The following is a 21,573-nucleotide window of genomic DNA, read 5'->3' as shown; positions in this document are numbered from 1 at the left end:
TTTATTTATTTATTTTATTTATATACAAGGTACATTTGGGGTTAACAGAGAATATGGAAATTATGTTGAATTTACATTCTTGTAAAGCCACTAGCACGCGTAGCGTTTCGGGCAAGTCCTTAAACTAACAGAAAATTTTAGATGAAATAACAGTAAAATTGATAAATATGTTTACAGGTACTTTATAGCTTTTCTTTACAGGTACAGATAATTTTAAGTAGAATAATTACAGTAAAATTGACAAAAAATTTACAGATACATTGAAGAAATTTTGACAAAAGCAGATTAGAATAATACACAATAATAATGCACAATAAAGAAACAAGGATAACCAGGTACATGAGGATAGCATTCCAGGGTTATACATTGGTTCACTGAAGCACAATATGAGGATCATTTCAAGGACAAGTTTCACGGAATAATGCAGTAGAATATGCAATCAATACAACAACCATGATATCAGATGATATCTAAGATTACAATGGTAAAGTAATATGGCTTCTTCTTGAGGTTATCTTGAGATGATTTCGGGGCTTTAGTGTCCCCGCGGCCCGGTCCTCGACCAGGCCTCCACCCCCAGGAAGCAGCCCGTAACAGCTGACTAACACCCAGGTACCTATTTACTGCTAGGTAACAGGGGCATTCAGGGTGAAAGAAACTTTGCCCATTTGTTTCTGCCTCGTGCGGGAATCGAACCCGCGCCACAGAATTACGAGTCCTGCGCGCTATCCACCAGGCTACGAGGCCTATCCACCAGGCTACGAGGCTTAGGTACAAATATTGGGGGATTGAGTAGCACTAGATATAGTGTGAAGATAAAGCACTTGGTAGAAAATTATGAAAACTATATAAATAGGATAACGACAGCAGCGTACTCTACACTGGCAAAAGTTAGAACATATTCAGAAACCTAAGTGAGGAGGCTTTTAGGGCGCTTTACACTGCCTATGTGAGACCAGTCTTAGAGTATGCCGCGCCATCATGGAGTCCCCACCGGAAGAAACACACAAGGAAACTGGAAAAGGTTCAAAAGTTTGCGACGAGGCTTGTCCCAGAGTTACGAGGGATGGGATATGAAGAGCGCCTGAAGGAACTGAACCTTACGACACTAGAAAAAAGGGAGAGGGGGGGGGGATAGGATAGGAACGAATAAAATACTCGGGGAATTGACAAAGTGGAAATAGATGAAATGTTCACACGTAATAGTAACAGAACGAGGGGACATGGGTGGAAACTCAGATGAGTCACGGAGATGTTAGGAAGTTTTCTTTTAGCGTGAGAGTAGCGGAAAAATGGAATGCACTTAAGGAGCAGGTTGTGGAAGCAAACTTTATTCATAGTTTTAAAACTAGGTATGATAGGGAAATGGGACAAGAGTCATTGCTGTAAACAACGGAAGGTTGGAAAGGCGGGATCCAAGAGCCGATGCTCGATCCTGCAAGCACAAATAGGTCAGTACACACACACACACACACACACACACACACACACACACACACACACACACACACACACACACACACACACACACACACACACACACACACACACACAAAAAAAAAAAAAAAAAAAAAAAAATATAGGTGTGTGAAGAACTCAACAAGAGGTTCCAGGAGGTCTTCACAACAGAACAAGGTGAGGTCACTGTGCTAGGAGAAAGGGAAGTAAACCAGGCGGCCTTAGAAGGGTTCGAAATTACGAGAGAGGAGGTCAAGAGACACCTGCTGAATCTGGATGTTAGAAAGGCTGTTGGTCCAGACGGGATCTCACCATGGGTACTGAAAGAGTGTGCAGAGGCACTTTGCTTGCCACTCTCCATAGTGTATACTAGGTCACTGGAGACGGGAGACCTACCAGAAATATGGAAGATGGCGAATGTGGTCCCAGTATACAAAAAAGGGCGACAGGCAAGAGGCACTGAACTACAGGCCAGTGTCCTTGACTTGTATACCATGCAAGGTGATGGAGAAGATCGTGAGAAAAAAACCTGGTAACACATCTGGAGAGAAGGGACTTCGTGACAAATCGCCAACATGGGTTCAGGGAGGGTAAATCTTGCCTGACTGGCTTGATAGAATTCTACGACCAGGTAACAAAGATTAAGCAAGAAAGAGAGGGCTGGGCGGACTGCATTTTCTTGGATTGTCGGAAAGCCTTTGACACAGTACCGCATAAGAGGCTGGTACATAAGCTGGAGAGACAGGCTGGTGTAGCTGGTAAGGTGCTCCAGTGGATAAGGGAGTATCTAAGCAATAGGAAGCAGAGAGTTACGGTGAGGGGTGAGACCTCCGATTGGCGTGAAGTCACCAGTGGAGTCCCACAGGGCTCTGTACTCGGTCCTATCTTGTTTCTGATATATGTAAATGATCTCCAGGAGGGTATAGATTCATTTCTCTCAATGTTTGCTGACGACGCCAAAATTATGAGAAGGAAGAGGACAGAAGAGGACTGTTTGAGGCTTCAAGAAGACCTAGACAAGCTGAAGGAATGGTCGAACAAATGGTTGTTAGAATTTAACCCAACCAAATGTAATGTAATGAAGATAGGTGTAGGGAGCAGGAGGCCAGATACAAGGTATCATCTGGGAGAGGAAATTCTTCAGGAGTCAGAGAAGGAAAAAGACTTGGGAGTTGATATCACGCCAGACCTGTCTCCTGCAGCACATATCAAGCGGATAACATCAGCGGCATATGCCAGGCTGGCCAACATACGAACGGCATTCAGAAACTTGTGTAAAGAGTCATTCAGAACTTTGTATACCACATATGTCAGGCCAATCCTGGAGTATGCAGCCCCAGCATGGAGTCCATATGAAGTCAAGGATAAGACTAAACTGGAAAAGGTTCAAAAGTTTGCCACCAGACTAGTACCCGAGCTGAGAGGTATGAGCTACAAAGAGAGACTACGGGAATTAAACCTCACTTCGTTGGAAGACAGAAGAGTTAGGGGGGACATGATCACCACATTCAAGATTATGAAAGGAATTGATAGGGTAGATAAAGACAGGCTATTTAACACAAGGGGCACACGCACAAGGGGACACAGGTGGAAACTGAGTGCCCAAATGAGCCACAGAGATATTAGAAAGAACTTTTTAGTGTCAGAGTGGTTGACAAATGGAATGCATTAGGAAGTGATGTGGTGGAGGCTGACTCCATACACAGTTTCAAGTGTAGATATGATAGAGCCCAATAGGCTCAGGAATCTGTACACCTGTTGATTGACGGTTGAGAGGCGGGACCAAAGAGCCAGAGCTCAACCCCCGCAAACACAACTAGGTGAATACAACTAGGTGAATACACACACTGGAAGACAGAATAGTCAGGGGAGACATGATCACTACCTACAAAATTATCAGAGGAATTGGCAGGGTAGATAAAGACAAACTGTTTAATGCGGGTGGAACGCGAACAAGGGGACACAATTGGAAAATTAGTACCCAAATGAGCCACAGGAACGTTAGAAAGAATTTTTTCAGTGTCAGAGTAGTTAACAGATGAAATGCATTAGGCAGTGATGAGGTGGAGACTGACTCCACACACAGTTTCAAATGTAGATATCATAGAGCCCAATAGGCTCAGGAACCTGTACACCAGTTGATTGACGGTTGAGACACGGGACCAAAGAGCCAGGGATCAAAGAGCAAAGACCAAAGAGCTCAACCCCCACAAGCACAACTAGGTGAGTACATAAACACACCCGCGAAAGAACAAGTGATGAAACTGAAAAAAGGGAGAAGATGGGTACACAAAGAATGACAAAGAGGTGTGTGAAGAACTCAACAAGAGACCCCAGGAGGTCTTCACAATAGAGCAAGGAGAAATCTGAGCTAAGAGGGGGTGGCGATAAACCAAGCAGACTTGGAAGATATTGATATTACCAGAGATGAGGTTAAGAGGTATCTGCTTGATCTAGACGTGACTTAGGCTGTTGGACCTGATGGAATATCACCAAGGATGCTAAAAGAGGGGGCAGAAGCACTTTGCATGCCACTATCTATGGTCTATAAAAGTCACCAGAAACGGAAGAACTACCAGAGAGTTGTAAGACAGCTAACATAGTCCTACTGTACAAAAAGGGGGATAGGCAGGAGGCCCTAAACTACAGGCTAGTGTCCTTAACTTGTATACCATGCAAGGTGATGGAGAAGATGGTGAGAAAAAGCCTGGTGGCACACCTGGAGAGAAAGGACTTTGTAAGACGTCACCAGCATGGGTTCAGGGATGGCAAGTCGTGTCTCACAGCTTTAATAGACTTCTATGACCAAGTAACAAACATTAAGCAAGAAGGAGAAGAGTGAGCAGAAGGCGAGAGTGATGAATGAAGGGGCCGAGTGAGGGAGGAAGAGAGTGAGGGAGGGAGGGAAGAAGAGTAGAGAGTGAGAGAATGATGAAGGAAGGGAGAGAGTGATGAAGGGAGAGAGAGAGAGAGAGAGAGAGAGAGAGAGAGAGAGAGAGAGAGAGAGAGAGAGAGAGAGAGAGAGAGAGAGAGAGAGAGAGAGAGGGAGGGAGAGAGAGAGAGAGAGAGAGAGAGAGAGAGAGAGAGAGAGAGAGAGAGAGAGAGAGAGAGGAGAGAGAGAGAGAGAGAGAGAGGGAGGGATATAGAGAGAGGGAGGGGGAGAGAGAGAGAGAGAGAGAGAGAGAGAGAGAGAGAGAGAGAGAGAGAGAGAGAGAGAGAGAGAGAGAGAGAGAGAGAGAGAGAGGAGAGAGAGAGAGAGAGAGAGGGAGGGATATAGAGAGAGGGAGGGGGAGAGAGAGAGAGAGAGAGAGAGAGAGAGAGAGAGAGAGAGAGAGAGAGAGAGAGAGAGAGAGAGAGAGAGAGAGAGAGAGAGAGATAGAGAGAGAGAGAGAGAGAGAGAGAGAGAGAGAGAGAGAGAGAGAGAGAGAGAGAGAGAGAGAGAGAGAGAGAGAAAGAGAGGGAGGGATATAGAGAGAGGGAGGGATATAGAGAGAGGGAGGGAGAGAGTGAGAGAGAGAGAGAGTGATGAAGGGAGAGTGGGGTGAGGGAGGACGGGTAAGAGTGAGAGAGAGGAGGTGAGGTAAATATATACTCTCACCTCAGGAGCTGCCAACACTCCCTCCACCTGCCTCGTTCATTTGTTTCTTGGAGTATTGTTGCCTTGCTTCACACAGGAGAAATGCCTCTCAAAGGTGTCCTTGTCACAAAGTCAGCTTATGTTCTTGCTGGTGCTGTCTCTGTGTTGGCTCGGGGTCTTGAAGAGGGTAGAATGTAATTATAATTACAATTGCTTGGGGAGAGGTGATACAGGACATGATTGAGATGAACAAGTGGATCAATGGCTTAGTAATTGTATTGATAGGCCATTGTGTGTTCTATGTTCTTACTTCTACTGTTTTTGTGTTGGTTCGGGCTCTTGAAGTGGGTAGAATGTAATTATGTATTAATTGGCTGTTGATTGCTGGTTTTGACTTTCTGATGTGTAGGGCCTCGCTGATGTCGAGTCTCCTGTTGTCGTTTTATCTATCGATAATTTCTTTGTTGCTTGTTAAGATGTTTTTGGTGATGGTCTGGTTGTGTGAGGTGATTATATGCTTCTTGATAGAGCCCCTGTTGTTTGTGCATTATTACTCGCCTAGAGAGACACATTGTTGTCTTGCCTATATACTGAGATCTATGGGGCTGACAGTCCTCAAGTGGGCATGTGAAGGCATAGACGACGTTGGTCTCTTTTATGGCGTTCTGTTTGGTGTCTGGAGAGTTCTTCATGAGTAGGTTGGCCGTCTTCTTGTTTTTGTCGTAAATTTTTAATTGTATCTTCTAATTTCTGTCTGTGGGGATAACGCTCCTATCAATAATATCTTTCAGGACACTTTCCTCCGTTTTATGAGCCGTCGAAAAGAAGTTCCTGTAAAACAATTTAACAGGAGGTACAGTGTGATAATAGAGTGATCAACACCCTCGCCGTTTACCCGCGCTTCTCTGAATATCTTAACTTTGTACTTCATACACCGACGGCGTGGGATGGGAGCCATACTGATGAGTGCTAGACGCGTGCCTGTTGCCGACATGAGTACTGCCAGAAGGGCCTGCACTGCTCCGAGGCGGGCTGTCTCTTTATCTGATGTTGCAGCGTTGAACATGGCATCAACTACTTTTTCCACTAGTGGGTGGTCCCAGCTGGACTGTTTATGTTTTTTGTTGGATTTATGATGGGTGCTGGAGCTGCAAGAGCATCCCGCTGATTTGAACATTCAGTGAAAGCAGGAGCGTGTATTCCTGCTGAATCACTCAGGGGTTCTGGTAGTATATCTCTTGCGAGGTTGTGCGATGCGTGGGAGGAAAAAAAGGCTGATAGAGCAATCTAGGAGGCTGTGCGGACACCAAGGCCGCCGAGTTTTACGGGAGGGTTGCTTGCTCTCATTGAGAGTCGCCAAACGAGAGGTTCAGGACTTTCTCCAGCATGGACCTCAGAAGGGTGTCATACCCATTTAATTTAGGGCTGTTGTAGGATGGAGAACACCTCAGAGAGTAAGTCAAGTTAGGGAGAGAGAGACATCTTGTGAGGAGAAGAGAGCATCAATCCTGTCCAGCATTCTCTTTAGATCAGTGATTTTTGCAGCCAGGACCTCGACTGCTCGTGGGCCCATGGGGACACCCAGGAGGGTGCAGTCTGGTGATTCGACAACGAGAATGTCTGGAAGAACATTTAATATTTGGCCAGTGATGTCTGGGTTGCGGGAGACTAGTTCACATTTGGATGCATTGAGAATGAGGCCCAAGGCTGCTCCCTGCTCCTGGAGGTTCCTTATATTCTCCAAAATGGTATCCGGGGTTCCAGCGAGAGTGCTATCATCCAGGTACCAGATGTTTAGCTCGCTTGTCAGACTATCAGTGACCTCTATGATAGCTAGGCAGAAAAGGAGGTGGGGCTAAGGGTCACCTTGTTGGACACCTTCACAGGAGTCTATTTCATGCTGTTGTTTCCGGAGGGGGGGGGGGGGAGCAGGAGGGTGCTGAAGGGGTAGTAAGGGGGGGGGGGGCAGGAGGGTGCTGAAGGGGTAGCAAGAGGGGGAGCAGGAGGGTGCTGAAGGGGTAGTAAGGGGAGGAGCAGGAGGGTGCTAAGGGGTGGGGTGGCCGGGATGGTATTATCAATGGGGTGAGGGGAAAGAACCAGTTTAGAACGGGTCTGGCCAGCTTGACACACCCTTCCCTCCTTGTTCACACCAACACACACAACAATCTCTACGTGGAACTGGCAACATGCTAGCGACTTTCACCTCCCAGTCCGTCCTCTCCAGCGTTCCCAGCGTCACCAAACTGATGTACTAAACTGCCCGAACCTAACCTCCCCGAGTACCTACGAATAGAAAACGGAACATCACGTCAATTTTGAGAGGCACTGTGATTGTTAGTTCCTTAGGTGATTGTTGAGTCACGTCCTGTAACTTCCCATGTTGATAATACATAATACATAGTGTTGATAATACATGATACATAGTGTTGATAATACATAATACATAGTGTTGATAATACATGATACATAGTGTTGATAATACATGATACATAGTGTTGATAATACATGATACATAGCGTTGATAATACATGATACATAGTGTTGATAATACATAATACATAGTGTTGATAATACATGATACATAGTGTTGATAATACATGATACATAGTGTTGATAATACATAATACATAGTGTTGATAATACACGATACATAGTGTTGATAATACATAATACATAGTGTTGATAATACATAATACATAGTGTTGATAATACATAATACATAGTGTTGATAATACATAATACATAGTGTTGATAATACATAATACATAGTGTTGATAATACATAATACATAGTGTTGATAATACATAATACATAGTGTTGATAATACATAGTGTTGATAATACATAATACATAGTGTTGATAATACATGATACATAGTGTTGATAATACATAATACATAGTGTTGATAATACACGATACATAGTGTTGATAATACATAATACATAGTGTTGATAATACATAATACATAGTGTTGATAATACATAATACATAGTGTTGATAATACATGATACATAGTGTTGATAATACATAATACATAGTGTTGATAATACATAATACATAGTGTTGATAATACATAATACATAGTGTTGATAATACATGATACATAGTGTTGATAATACATAATACATAGTGTTGATAATACATAATACATAGTGTTGATAATACATAATACATAGTGTTGATAATACATAATACATAGTGTTGATAATACATAATACATAGTGTTGATAATACATAATACATAGTGTTGATAATACATAGTGTTGATAATACATAATACATAGTGTTGATAATACATAGTGTTGATAATACATAATACATAGTGTTGATAATACATAATACATAGTGTTGATAATACATAGTGTTGATAATACATAATACATAGTGTTGATAATACATAGTGTTGATAATACATAATACATAGTGTTGATAATACATGATACATAGTGTTGATAATACATAATACATAGTGTTGATAATACATAATACATAGTGTTGATAATACATAGTGTTGATAATACATAATACATAGTGTTGATAATACATAATACATAGTGTATATGCTTAATTCAAGGTGTATGATGTACTTACTGTGCAAGAGGCAGCGTCTCACGGTGACCCTTTGTTGCACAGTCCCGCACAGTACACTCCCGCTCTCAGTATGTGGTGCACACTACCGCACAGTACACTCCCGCTCTCAGTATGTGGTGCACACTACCGCACAGTACACTCCCGCTCTCAGTATGTGGTGCACACTACCGCACAGTGCACTCCCGCTCTCAGTATGTGGTGCACACTACCGCACAGTGCACTCCAGCTCTCAGTATGTGGTGCACACTACCGCACAGTGCACTCCAGCTCTCAGTATGTGGTGCACACTCCCGCACAGTGCACTCCAGCTCTCAGTATGTGGTGCACACTCCCGCACAGTGCACTCCAGCTCTCAGTATGTGGTGCACACTCCCGCACAGTACACTCCAGCTCTCAGTATGTGGTGCACACTCCAGCTCTCAGTATGTGGTGCACACTCCAGCTCTCAGTATGTGGTGCACACTCCAGCTCTCAGTATGTGGTGCACACTCCAGCTCTCAGTATGTGGTGCACACTCCAGCTCTCAGTATGTGGTGCACACTCCAGCTCTCAGTATGTGGTGCACACTCCAGCTCTCAGTATGTGGTGCACACTCCAGCTCTCAGTATGTGGTGCACACTCCCGCACAGTACACTCCAGCTCTCAGTATGTGGTGCACACTCCAGCTCTCAGTATGTGGTGCACACTCCAGCTCTCAGTATGTGGTGCACACTCCAGCTCTCAGTATGTGGTGCACACTCCAGCTCTCAGTATGTGGTGCACACTCCAGCTCTCAGTATGTGGTGCACACTCCAGCTCTCAGTATGTGGTGCACACTCCAGCTCTCAGTATGTGGTGCACACTCCAGCTCTCAGTATGTGGTGCACACTCCAGCTCTCAGTATGTGGTGCACACTCCAGCTCTCAGTATGTGGTGCACACTCCCGCACAGTACACTCCAGCTCTCAGTATGTGGTGCACACTCCAGCTCTCAGTATGTGGTGCACACTCCAGCTCTCAGTATGTGGTGCACACTCCAGCTCTCAGTATGTGGTGCACACTCCAGCTCTCAGTATGTGGTGCACACTCCAGCTCTCAGTATGTGGTGCACACTCCAGCTCTCAGTATGTGGTGCACACTCCAGCTCTCAGTATGTGGTGCACACTCCAGCTCTCAGTATGTGGTGCACACTCCAGCTCTCAGTATGTGGTGCACACTCCAGCTCTCAGTATGTGGTGCACACTCCAGCTCTCAGTATGTGGTGCACACTCCAGCTCTCAGTATGTGGTGCACACTCCCGCACAGTACACTCCAGCTCTCAGTATGTGGTGCACACTCCAGCTCTCAGTATGTGGTGCACACTCCAGCTCTCAGTATGTGGTGCACACTCCAGCTCTCAGTATGTGGTGCACACTCCAGCTCTCAGTATGTGGTGCACACTCCAGCTCTCAGTATGTGGTGCACACTCCAGCTCTCAGTATGTGGTGCACACTCCCGCTCACAGCAAGAGTATGTGGTGCACACTACCGCTCACAGCAAGAGTATGTGGTGCACACTCCCGCACAGTACACTCCAGCTCTCAGTATGTGGTGCACACTACCGCTCACAGCAAGAGTATGTGGTGCACACTCCCGCTCACAGCAAGAGTATGTGGTGCACACTCCCGCTCACAGCAAGAGTATGTGGTGCACACTACCGCTCACAGCAAGAGTATGTGGTGCACACTACCGCTCACAGCAAGAGTATGTGGTGCACACTACCGCTCACAGCAAGAGTATGTGGTGCACACTACCGCTCACAGCAAGAGTATGTGGTGCACACTACCGCTCACAGCAAGAGTATGTGGTGCACACTACCGCTCACAGCAGGGGTATGTGGTGCACACTACCGCTCACAGCAAGAGTATGTGGTGCACACTACCGCTCACAGCAAGAGTATGTGGTGCACACAACCGCTCACAGCAGGGGTATGTGGTGCACACTACCGCTCACAGCAAGAGTATGTGGTGCACACTACCGCTCACAGCAAGAGTATGTGGTGCACACTACCGCTCACAGCAGGGGTATGTGGTGCACACTCCCGCTCACAGCAAGAGTATGTGGTGCACACTCCCGCTCACAGCAGGGGTATGTGGTGAACACTACCGCTCACAGCAGGGGTATGTGGTGCACACTACCGCTCACAGCAGGGGTATGTGGTGCACACTAACGCTCACAGCAGGGGTATGTGGTGCACACTACCGCTCACAGCAAGAGTATGTGGTGCACACTACCGCTCACAGCAGGGGTATGTGGTGCACACTACCGCTCACAGCAAGAGTATGTGGTGCACAAGACCACTCACAGGAGGAGCATGTGGTGCACAAGACCACTCACAGCAGGGGTATGTGGTGCACACTACCGCTCACAGCAAGAGTATGTGGTGCACAAGACCACTCACAGGAGGAGCATGTGGTGCACACTCCCGCTCACAGCAAGAGCATGTGGTGCACAAGACCACTCACAGGAGGAGCATGTGGTGCACACTCCCGCTCACAGCAAGAGCATGTGGTGCACAAGACCGCTCACAGGAGGAGCATGTGGTGCACAAGACCGCTCACAGCATGAGCATGTGGTGCACAAGACCGCTCACAGGAGGAGCATGTGGTCTCTGGCCTGAGTATCGGAAGGTTCGTGGAAGTTCCGCGTCAGTAACCAGGCTGTTCCCAGGCTCCAGTAGTTCTCGTGACCTGTCACCCGCCCTCGTTTAAAACCTGAATATTTATCTAGATTTTTGTGATGGTGTGAAAACCTATTACGACTCTAAGAATAGTCTACTTGTAAACTGGCAAGTGAATCTTTGTCCTAAACTGAGAATATTCCCAAGTTATAACTTTATTGTATTATAAATAGTTTGCTGAAAATATATATAGTTTATGCTTAACTCGTTTCATTTGAAACGTTAGAAAAAAATTTGTTTTCTATAAATAAAACTCTAGGGGATACTCAAGGAGTTTATTTTATATTTCATATGTTTGAGAATAATAGACCGTATTATCGTAACTAAATGTAATAAGCCTAAACTAACCTAACCTAACTTCATCTGACTTTAACCTAATGTAACCTTAACCTAACCTAACCTAACCTAACCTAACCTAACCTAACCTAATGTAACCTTAACCTAACCTACCCCTTGAATGATGTTCTCACGTTCGTGTTACAACCTGTATTAACATGTGGAGGCTCGTGGTTTTGTGTACTCACCTACATGTGCTTACGGGGGTTGAACTTTGGCTCTTTGGTCCCGCCTCTCAACTGTCAATCAACTGGTATACAGATTTTGGAGCCTATTGGGCTCAATCAAATCTTCATTTGAAACTGTGTATGGAGTCAGCCTCCACCACATCACTACTTAATGCACTCCATTGGTTAACTACTCTGACACTGAACAAATTCTTTCTAGTGTCTCTGTGGCTCGTTTGGGTACTACGTTTCCACCTGTGTCCCCTTGTTCGCCTTAAACCCGTGTTAAAGAGTTTGCTTTTGTCCTCCCTGTCAATTCCCCTGAGAATTTTGTAGGTGGTGATTATGTCTCCCCTTACTCTTCTGTTTTCCAGGGACGTGAGGTTTAGCTCCTGTAGCTTTTTCTCGTAGCTCATACCTCTCAGTTCTTGGATTTGGTGGCATACCGCTGAATCTTCTCTAACTTTGTCTAGTGTTTAACTAGGTATGGACTCCAGGCTGGAGCTGCATACTCCAGGCTGGAGCTGCATACTCCAGGATTGGTCTGACGTAAATGGTATACAGGGTCCTGAACGATTCCTTACACAAGTTTCTAAAGGCAGTTCTTATGTTGGCCAATCTAGCATATGCCACTGATGATATATTTTTGATGTGGGCCTCTGGGGACAAGTTCGGTGTGATATCAACCCCCAGATCTTTCTATTTGACTCTTGAAGGATTTCATCTCCCAGATGGTACCTTGCGTTCAGCTTCCTGCTACCTTCGCCTAATTTCATTACTTTACACTTTACTGAGTTAAACTTTAATCTCCACTTTCTAGACCATTCCTAGAGTTTGTCCAGGTCGTCCTGTAGTCTCTGTCTATCTTCATCTGTGTTGATTCTTCTCATATTTTTTGCATCATCAGCAAAATTGAGAGGAATGAGTCTATACCCTCTGGAAGATCGTTTACATATACCAGAAACAGGATGGGTCCAAGTACTGAGCCCTGTGGGACTCCGCTGGTGACATTTCGCCACTCTGATGTCTCCCCCTCACAGTTACTCGCTGTTTCTTGTTGCTTAAATACTCCCTTATCCACTGGAGCACCTTACCTTTAACTCCTTCCTGTCTCTCCAACATTTGTACAACCTTTTATGAGTATGTGTGTATGTATACACTTGAGAATAGATGCTTTACTGGTACACTGAGAGGCTTAACTGGTGATTTAGAACTATTGGTGGTGTTATGCTTGCTTGCTTGGAGGGTCGTGTGCTTGTATACACCAGGGGTATACTGGCTTGGAGAGTCGTGTGCTTGTATACACCAGGGGTATACTGGCTTGGAGAGTCGTGTGCTTGTATACACCAGGGGTATACTGGCTTGGAGAGTCGTGTGCTTGTATACACCAAGGGTATACTGGCCTGGAGAGTCGTGTGCTTGAATACACCAGGGGTATACTGGCTTGGAGAGTCGTGTGCTTGTATACACCAGGGGTATACTGGCCTGGAGAGTCGTGTGCTTGTATACACCAGGGGTATACTGGCTTGGAGAGTCGTGTGCTTGGATACACCAGGGGTATACTGGCTTGGAGAGTCGTGTGCTTGTATACACCAGGGGTATACTGGCTTGGAGAGTCGTGTTCTTGTATACACCAGGGGTATACTGGCTTGGAGAGTCGTGTGCTTGTATACACCAGGGGTATACTGGCTTGGAGAGTCGTGTGCTTGTATACACCAGGGGTATACTGGCTTGGAGAGTCGTGTGCTTGTATACACCAGGGGTATACTGGCTTGGAGAGTCGTGTTCTTGTATACACCAGGGGTATACTGGCTTGGAGAGTCGTGTGCTTGTATACACCAGGGGTATACTGGCTTGGAGGGTCGTGTGTTTGTATACACCAGGGGTATACTGGCTTGGAGGGTCGTGTTCTTGTATACACCAGGGGTATACTGGCTTGGAGGGTCGTGTGCTTGTATACACCAGGGGTATACTGGCTTGGAGAGTCGTGTGCTTGTATACACCAGGGGTATACTGGCTTGGAGGGTCGTGTGTTTGTATACACCAGGGGTATACTGGCTTGGAGGGTCGTGTTCTTGTATACACCAGGGGTATACTGGCTTGGAGGGTCGTGTGCTTGTATACACCAGGGGTATACTGGCTTGGAGAGTCGTGTGTTTGTATACACCAGGGGTATACTGGCTTGGAGAGTCGTGTGCTTGTATACACCAGGGGTATACTGGCTTGGAGGGTCGTGTGTTTGTATACACCAGGGGTATACTGGCTTGGAGGGTCGTGTTCTTGTATACACCAGGGGGTATACTGGCTTGGAGGGTCTGTTCTAGTATACACCAGGGGTATACTGGCTTGGAGAGTCGTGTTCTTGTATACACCAGGGGTATACTGGCTTGGAGAGTCGTGTGCTTGTATACACCAGGGGTATACTGGCTTGGAGAGTCGTGTGCTTGTATACACCAGGGGTATACTGGCTTGGAGGGTCGTGTTCTTGTATACACCAGGGGGTATACTGGCTTGGAGGGTCTGTTCTAGTATACACCAGGGGTATACTGGCCTGGAGGGTCGTATTCTTGTATAAACCAGGGGTATACTGGCTTGGAGAGTCGTGTGCTTGTATACACCAGGGGTATACTGGCTTGGAGAGTCGTGTGCTTGTATACACCAGGGGTATACTGGCTTGGAGGGCCGTGTTCTTGTATACACCAGGGGTATACTGGCCTGGAGGGTCGTATTCTTGTATAAACCAGGGGTATACTGGCTTGGAGAGTCGTGTGCTTGTATACACCAGGGGTATACTGGCTTGGAGAGTCGTGTGCTTGTATACACCAGGGGTATACTGGCTTGGAGGGCCGTGTTCTTGTATACACCAGGGGTATACTGGCCTGGAGAGTCGTGTTCTTGTATACACCAGGGGTATACTGGAAGCGCTCCTTCACTCACATATACATTTTTCAGATATATTTCCTCTTGGAAAGTTCGATCGTATGATAAAGATCAAGATGAGAGGCAAGACAGGCACCTTCCTCATTGTGCTTGAGGCAGGCGCGTCTTAGAGAGCTCCTCCTCCTCCGGTGTTAACACCAATGAACATGACGAAGTTAACATAACTGTGAAGTTAACATTGGTGTGAAGTTAACATAACTGTGAAGTTAACATAACTGTGAAGTTAACATAACTGTGAAGTTAACATTGGTGTGAATGTTACCGTAATTATTGAGCATAATTTGCTCATGATCCAGATCAGAAATGTAATAATTTATGTAAATCAGTTTCCATTAAAAGACTAAAAGATAATTAAAATCTAAATAAGAATCTACACAATTAACAATTATATACAATTTGTGTGAAATAAAACACGGAAAGACCTAACAACATGAATCTCTATTACGATAGCTAACACCACCAAAATATTATGATAACATAACATCGTGTCAGCAAGGTGGACAGCCCGCCTGCTATCACAGCATTGTGTCAGCAAGGCGGACAGCCCGCCTGCTATCACAGCATTGTGTCAGCAAGGCGGACAGCCCGCCTGCTATCACAACGTCGTGTCAGCAAGGCGGACAGCCCGCCTGCTATCACAGCATTGTGTCAGCAAGGCGGACAGCCCGCCTGCTATCACACCGTCGTGTCAGCAAGGCGGACAGCTCGCCTGCTATCACAACGTCGTGTCAGCAAGGCGGACAGCCCGCCTGCTATCACACCGTCGTGTCAGCAAGGCGGACAGCCCGCCTGCTATCACACCGTCGTGTCAGCAAGGCGGACAGCCCGCCTGCTATCACAACGTCGTGTCAGCAAGGCGGACAGCCCGCCTGCTATCACAACGTCGTGTCAGCAAGGCGGACAGCCCGCCTGCTATCACAGCATTGTGTCAGCAAGGTGGACAGCCCGCCTGCTATCATAACATTGTGTCAGCAAGGTGGACAGCCCGCCTGCTATCACAACGTTGTGTCAGCAAGGCGGACAGCCCGCCTGCTATCACAGCATTGTGTCAGCAAGGTGGACAGCCCGCCTGCTATCATAACATTGTGTCAGCAAGGTGGACAGCCCGCCTGCTATCACAACGTCGTGTCAGCAAGGCGGACAGCCCGCCTGCTATCACAACGTCGTGTCAGCAAGGCGGACAGCCCGCCTGCTATCACAGCATTGTGTCAGCAAGGTGGACAGCCCGCCTGCTATCATAACATTGTGTCAGCAAGGTGGACAGCCCGCCTGCTATCACAACGTCGTGTCAGCAAGGCGGACAGCCCGCCTGCTATCACAGCATTGTGTCAGCAAGGTGGACAGCCCGCCTGCTATCATAACATTGTGTCAGCAAGGCGGACAGCCCGCCAGCTATCACAACGTCGTGTCAGCAAGGCGGACAGCCCGCCTGCTATCACAACGTCGTGTCAGCAAGGCGGACAGCCCGCCTGCTATCACAGCATTGTGTCAGCAAGGTGGACAGCCCGCCTGCTATCATAACATTGTGTCAGCAAGGCGGACAGCCCACCTGATATCACACCGTCGTGTCAGCAAGGCGGACAGCCCGCCTGCTATCACAACGTCGTGTCAGCAAGGCGGACAGCCCGCCTGCTATCACAACGTCGTGTCAGCAAGGCGGACAGCCCGCCTGCTATCACAGCATTGTGTCAGCAAGGTGGACAGCCCGCCTGCTATCATAACATTGTGTCAGCAAGGCGGACAGCCCGCCTGCTATCACAACGTCGTGTCAGCAAGGCGGACAGCCCGCCTGCTATCACAACGTCGTGTCAGCAAGGCGGACAGCCCGCCTGCTATCACAGCATTGTGTCAGCAAGGTGGACAGCCCGCCTGCTATCATAACATTGTGTCAGCAAGGCGGACAGCCCGCCTGCTATCACAACGTCGTGTCAGCAAGGCGGACAGCCCGCCTGCTATCACAACGTCGTGTCAGCAAGGCGGACAGCCCGCCTGCTATCACAGCATTGTGTCAGCAAGGTGGACAGCCCGCCTGCTATCATAACATTGTGTCAGCAAGGCGGACAGCCCGCCTGCTATCACAACGTCGTGTCAGCAAGGCGGACAGCCCGCCTGCTATCACAACGTCGTGTCAGCAAGGCGGACAGCCCGCCTGCTATCATAACATTGTGTCAGCAAGGCGGACAGCCCGCCTGCTATCACAACGTCGTGTCAGCAAGGCGGACAGCCCGCTTGCTATCACAGCATTGTGTCAGCAAGGTGGACAGCCCGCCTGCTATCATAGCATTGTGTCAGCAAGGCGGACAGCCCGCCTGCTATCATAACATTGTGTCAGCAAGGCGGACAGCCCGCCTGCTATCACAACGTCGTGTCAGCAAGGCGGACAGCCCGCCTGCTATCACAACGTCGTGTCAGCAAGGCGGACAGCCCGCCTGCTATCATAACATGCAAGAAACCGCCTGCTGGTCTCTTGTATTTTCCAGAATGATGATGGAAATCAATTTATGTTATGAATTACAATTACAAGAGTTTAGTAAAGATATAATAAATAATACTGAAGTCAATGCGTGGGAGAGTTTGGAGACAAACTGGCATCTGTGGCAGTGTTGACACATCATTCAATCCGACTATGATTAATTTTTCTCCAATTTTAGTTTTTAGGTCGGTAAAAAACTGCACTTTAAAGTTAGGCTAATAAAAATACAACTTGTCCATTGTACCTTAGGTATGAAAGGGACCCAGTAGTTAACTCTCCATCCCCCCCTCATGTTGTACGACAAGTTGGGCTGCGCGTTCCTTGCACCGCTGCCAGACGTAGTGTGTTATGCAAGTCACTATTCCCGCCAAGAGTCAAGGTGATGCGCACGTTTAAACAATTATATAATTTTACAGATGCTGCGTTGGTTAAAAAGTTATCAGCAATTTCCTCATAGGTCATACAGGTGTAGTATATATTTTTAAAATAATATTATATTCTGTTATTGTTAGTGTCATCAATATAAAAGAGAATGTTTGTTCAAGGTTGGGAGCCAGGGGCCTGATTCACGGAGCAGTTACGCAAGCACTTACAAACCTGTACATCTTTTCTCAATCTTTGGCGGCTTTATTTACAATTATTGATCAGTTAATGAGCTCCGAAGCACCAGCATGCTGTTTATAACAATAACAACAGTTGATTGGCAAGTTTTCATGCTTGTAAACTGTTTAATAAATGTAACCAAAGCCTTCAAAGATTGAGGAAAGATGTACATGTTCCTAAGTACTTGCGTAATTGCTTCATGAATGTGGCCCCAGACGCTTGTGGCTAGTCTCATCAACCTTTGTCAGGTGACGTGTGATGACTGTCTGGGGAGTGTCATGGGGGGTCGACCCCCATAACTATTGGGAGTCTATTGTGGCAGCCAACGTGTCCCAAAACGTCTGCAATAGGGGACTGATTATTCATGGAGTGTTTCCCAAAATATTTTTCGGTTGTTATCAATGTTGAGTTACCGTTGATAATGTTGAGTCAACATTACTCCAGCATGTTTAGTCCAGTGGGGGAGGGAATGGAGGGTGTGTGTGGCTCTGAATTGACAGTACGGTTTAATACTAAGTAATAAGTACATTTCCTTACTGTCATGCATAGTACATAATTGCACTTATGGCGCTGTTACATTTACCTCCCCATTTATTCCCCTCGTTTTCTGTTAAGACACTAACAATTTTAGGATGAAATTTTAAATTTCAGTTTGCCATATACAAGTTTTAAATATCAGGAATTTCTTTTTTAGTTTTATTAAGCAATAGAGATTTTATACAAAATTTGAACATATTCTGAGTTACTTTACAATTTATTGATATATTTTAGTTTTGTTTTATTAGTTTTATAAAACTGTAATATCAATATAGCTATAGGTTAAGTACTAATTGTAATTAAGAAGCAATACAATGCTTTTCTTCAAACACTAAGGCGGTTAGGTTAGGTCGTGGTTTTCTATTCAGTTTTTCAGGTAAACTCAAATATTCACAATATATTTGACTACGATTTAATACTAAGTGAAAATAAGTACAATTCCTGACTGCTATAAACAGTACATAATTGTACTTATTTGTGCTGTTACATTTACCGCCCCATTTTTGGAGGACGGGCTGGTGGCTGTCATTCTTGTCTCCTCCCTCCCTGCCACCTGTTCACAGTCCCTCCCTCCCACCTGTTCACAGTCCCTCCCTCCCACATGTTCACAGTCCCTCCCTCCCACCTGTTCACAGTCCCTCCCTCCCACCTGTTCACAGTCCCTCCCTCCCACATGTTCACAGTCCCTCCCTCCCACCTGTTCACAGTCCTTCCCTCCCACCTGTTCACAGTCCTTCCCTCCCACCTGTTCACAGTCCTTCCCTCTCACATGTTCACAGTCCCTCCCTCCCACCTGTTCACAGTCCTTCCCTCCCACCTGTTCACAGTCCCTCTTACATGTTCACAGTCCCTCCCTCCCACCTGTTCACAGTCCTTCCCTCCCACCTGTTCACAGTCCTTCCCTCCCACCTGTTCACAGTCCCTCCCTCCCACCTGTTCACAGTCCTTCCCTCCCACATGTTCACAGTCCTTCCCTCCCACCTGTTCACAGTCCCTCCCTCCCACCTGTTCACAGTCCCTCCCTCCCACATGTTCACAGTCCTTCCCTCCCACATGTTCACAGTCCCTCCCTCCCACATGTTCACAGTCCCTCTCTCCCACATGTTCACAGTCCCTCTCTCCCACAGGTTCACAGTCCCTCCCTCCCACATGTTCACAGTCCCTCTCTCCCACATGTTCACAGTCCCTTCCTCCCACATGTTCACAGTCCCTTCCTCCCACATGTTCACAGTCCCTCCCTCCCACCTGTTCACAGTCCCTCCCTCCCACATGTTCACAGTCCCTCCCACATGTTCACAGTCCCTTCCTCCCACATGTTCACAGTCCCTCCCTCCCACCTGTTCACAGTCCCTCCCTCCCACATGTTCACAGTCCCTCCCTCCCACATGTTCACAGTCCCTCCCTCCCACATGTTCACAGTCCCTCCCTCCCACATGTTCACAGTCCTTCTCTCCCACATGTTCACAGTCGCTCCCTCCCACCTGTTCACACTCCTTCCCTCCCACATGTTCACAGTCCCTCCCACATGTTCACAGTCCCTCCCACATGTTCACAGTCCTTCCCTCCCACATGTTCACAGTCCCTCCCACCTGTTCACACTCCTTCCCTCCCACCTGTATGTATTGTATGAGGAATGTATTCCTCCAGAGAGACATGACAAGGGAGGAGAGAGCCGTGGCGGCAGAAGCAAGGAAGAGGCACAGGGCGAGAGGGGAAAACCAGGAAGTCACAGCTCCCAAGACAACACCCCCAGAGGCGAGGGGGGAACCCACAACCAGCTACCCAGTAACACCAGAAGGGAGGACAACCCCGCCTCCCTCCTCTGCATAGAAAACCCCCCTACCCCAAACCCTCCCTACCCCCACTCAAATGTTCAGCCAAATCTCCCTCCCCCCACACCCAATCCCCACCCTTCTACCCCTCCCCTCCTCCCGAGTCCTCCCTCCCCCCCTTTCCTTCCCGTCCTCCCTCCCTTTTCACCCCATACCCTCCCTGTCCCTCCCCCTTCACTGGATCCCCCGCCCCTCATCCCAGTATCCTCTGAGACCCTACTATCCACCTCACAGGTCCTCACACCCATGGAACAGCCTCCCCCACCAGCAGAACACTCACCAAGGAGGCGATTTGAGAAGGGACAGAAGAAAGTGAGCCTCAAAGCGATGTACACTAACATAGATGGAATTACAAATAAAGCAAATGAGCTTGGAGAACTGGTACTAGAGGAAAACCCAGATATAATAGCCCTCACAGAAACAAAGATCACGAAAACGATAACAAATGCAGTGTTCCCACAGGACTATTATGTTATGAGGAAAGAGAGGGAAGGAAGAGGTGGGGGTGGTGTAGCTCTGCTGGTAAGAAAAGGCTGGGATTTTGAGGAGATGGATATTCAGGGCTGTGAAGGTTTCAGTGACTACATAGCAGGTACTGTAACAAATGGAGGGAAAAAAATTATAGTCGCAGTCATATATAGTCCACCACCAAATGACAGAAGACCTAGAGAGGAATATGATAGAAACAACATGGCCACCATTAACATAATAGAAAGAGCAGCTTCTGTTGCTAGCAGGAATGGATCTGGACTACTAATTATGGGAGACTTCAACCATGGGAAGATAGATTGGAAGAACAGAGACCCGCATGGAGGACCAGAAACATGGAGAGCTAAGCTGCTGGACGTGGCAACAAGAAACTTTCTAAGCCAGCACACCAAAGAACCAACAAGAATGAGAAGAGAAGATGAACCAGCAATGCTTGATTTGATATTTACCCTAAATGAATGGGATATAAGGGAAGTTAAGATGGAAGCGCCCTTGGGAATGAGTGACCACAGTGTATTGAACTTTGAGTACCTGGTAGAGCTAGGACTTATCTCCCCCCCAAAAGAACTAGGAATCAAAAGGCTGGCAAACCGAAAGGGGAATTATGAACAGATGAGAAGTTTCCTAAGTGAAATACCTTGGGACACAGACCTCAGAGATAAGTCTGTACAGGGTATGATGGACTATGTTACCCAAAAGTGTCAGGAGGCAGTAAACAGGTTCATCCCGGCCCAAAGGGAAAAATCCGAGAAGCAACAGAAGAATCCATGGTATAATAGGGCATGTATGGAAGCGAAGAAACTGAACAAAAAGGCGTGGAGGAACTTCCGGAATAACAGAACACCAGAAAGCAGAGAGAGATACCAGAGAACCA

The 21,573-nt window shown here is 46.9% G+C and overlaps 1 protein-coding gene across 2 annotated transcripts in view; it reads left to right on the top strand.

The window, feature by feature from the left end:
- Nucleotides 1–7,202: 7,202 nt before the first annotated feature.
- Nucleotides 7,203–21,573, top strand: part of LOC138364223 (leukocyte elastase inhibitor-like) — a 68,297-nt gene continuing 53,926 nt past the window's right edge. For both annotated transcript variants that reach the window (XM_069323544.1, XM_069323542.1), the window contains exon 1: nucleotides 7,203–7,368. The gene's annotated coding sequence lies outside the window, so the exon portion shown is untranslated. The remainder of the gene's footprint in view (nucleotides 7,369–21,573) is intronic.

Source organism: Procambarus clarkii, chromosome 13 (assembly GCF_040958095.1).
Source record: "Procambarus clarkii isolate CNS0578487 chromosome 13, FALCON_Pclarkii_2.0, whole genome shotgun sequence".
NCBI lineage: Eukaryota > Metazoa > Arthropoda > Malacostraca > Decapoda > Cambaridae > Procambarus > Procambarus clarkii.
This window is presented reverse-complemented; position numbering and strand designations above follow the sequence as displayed.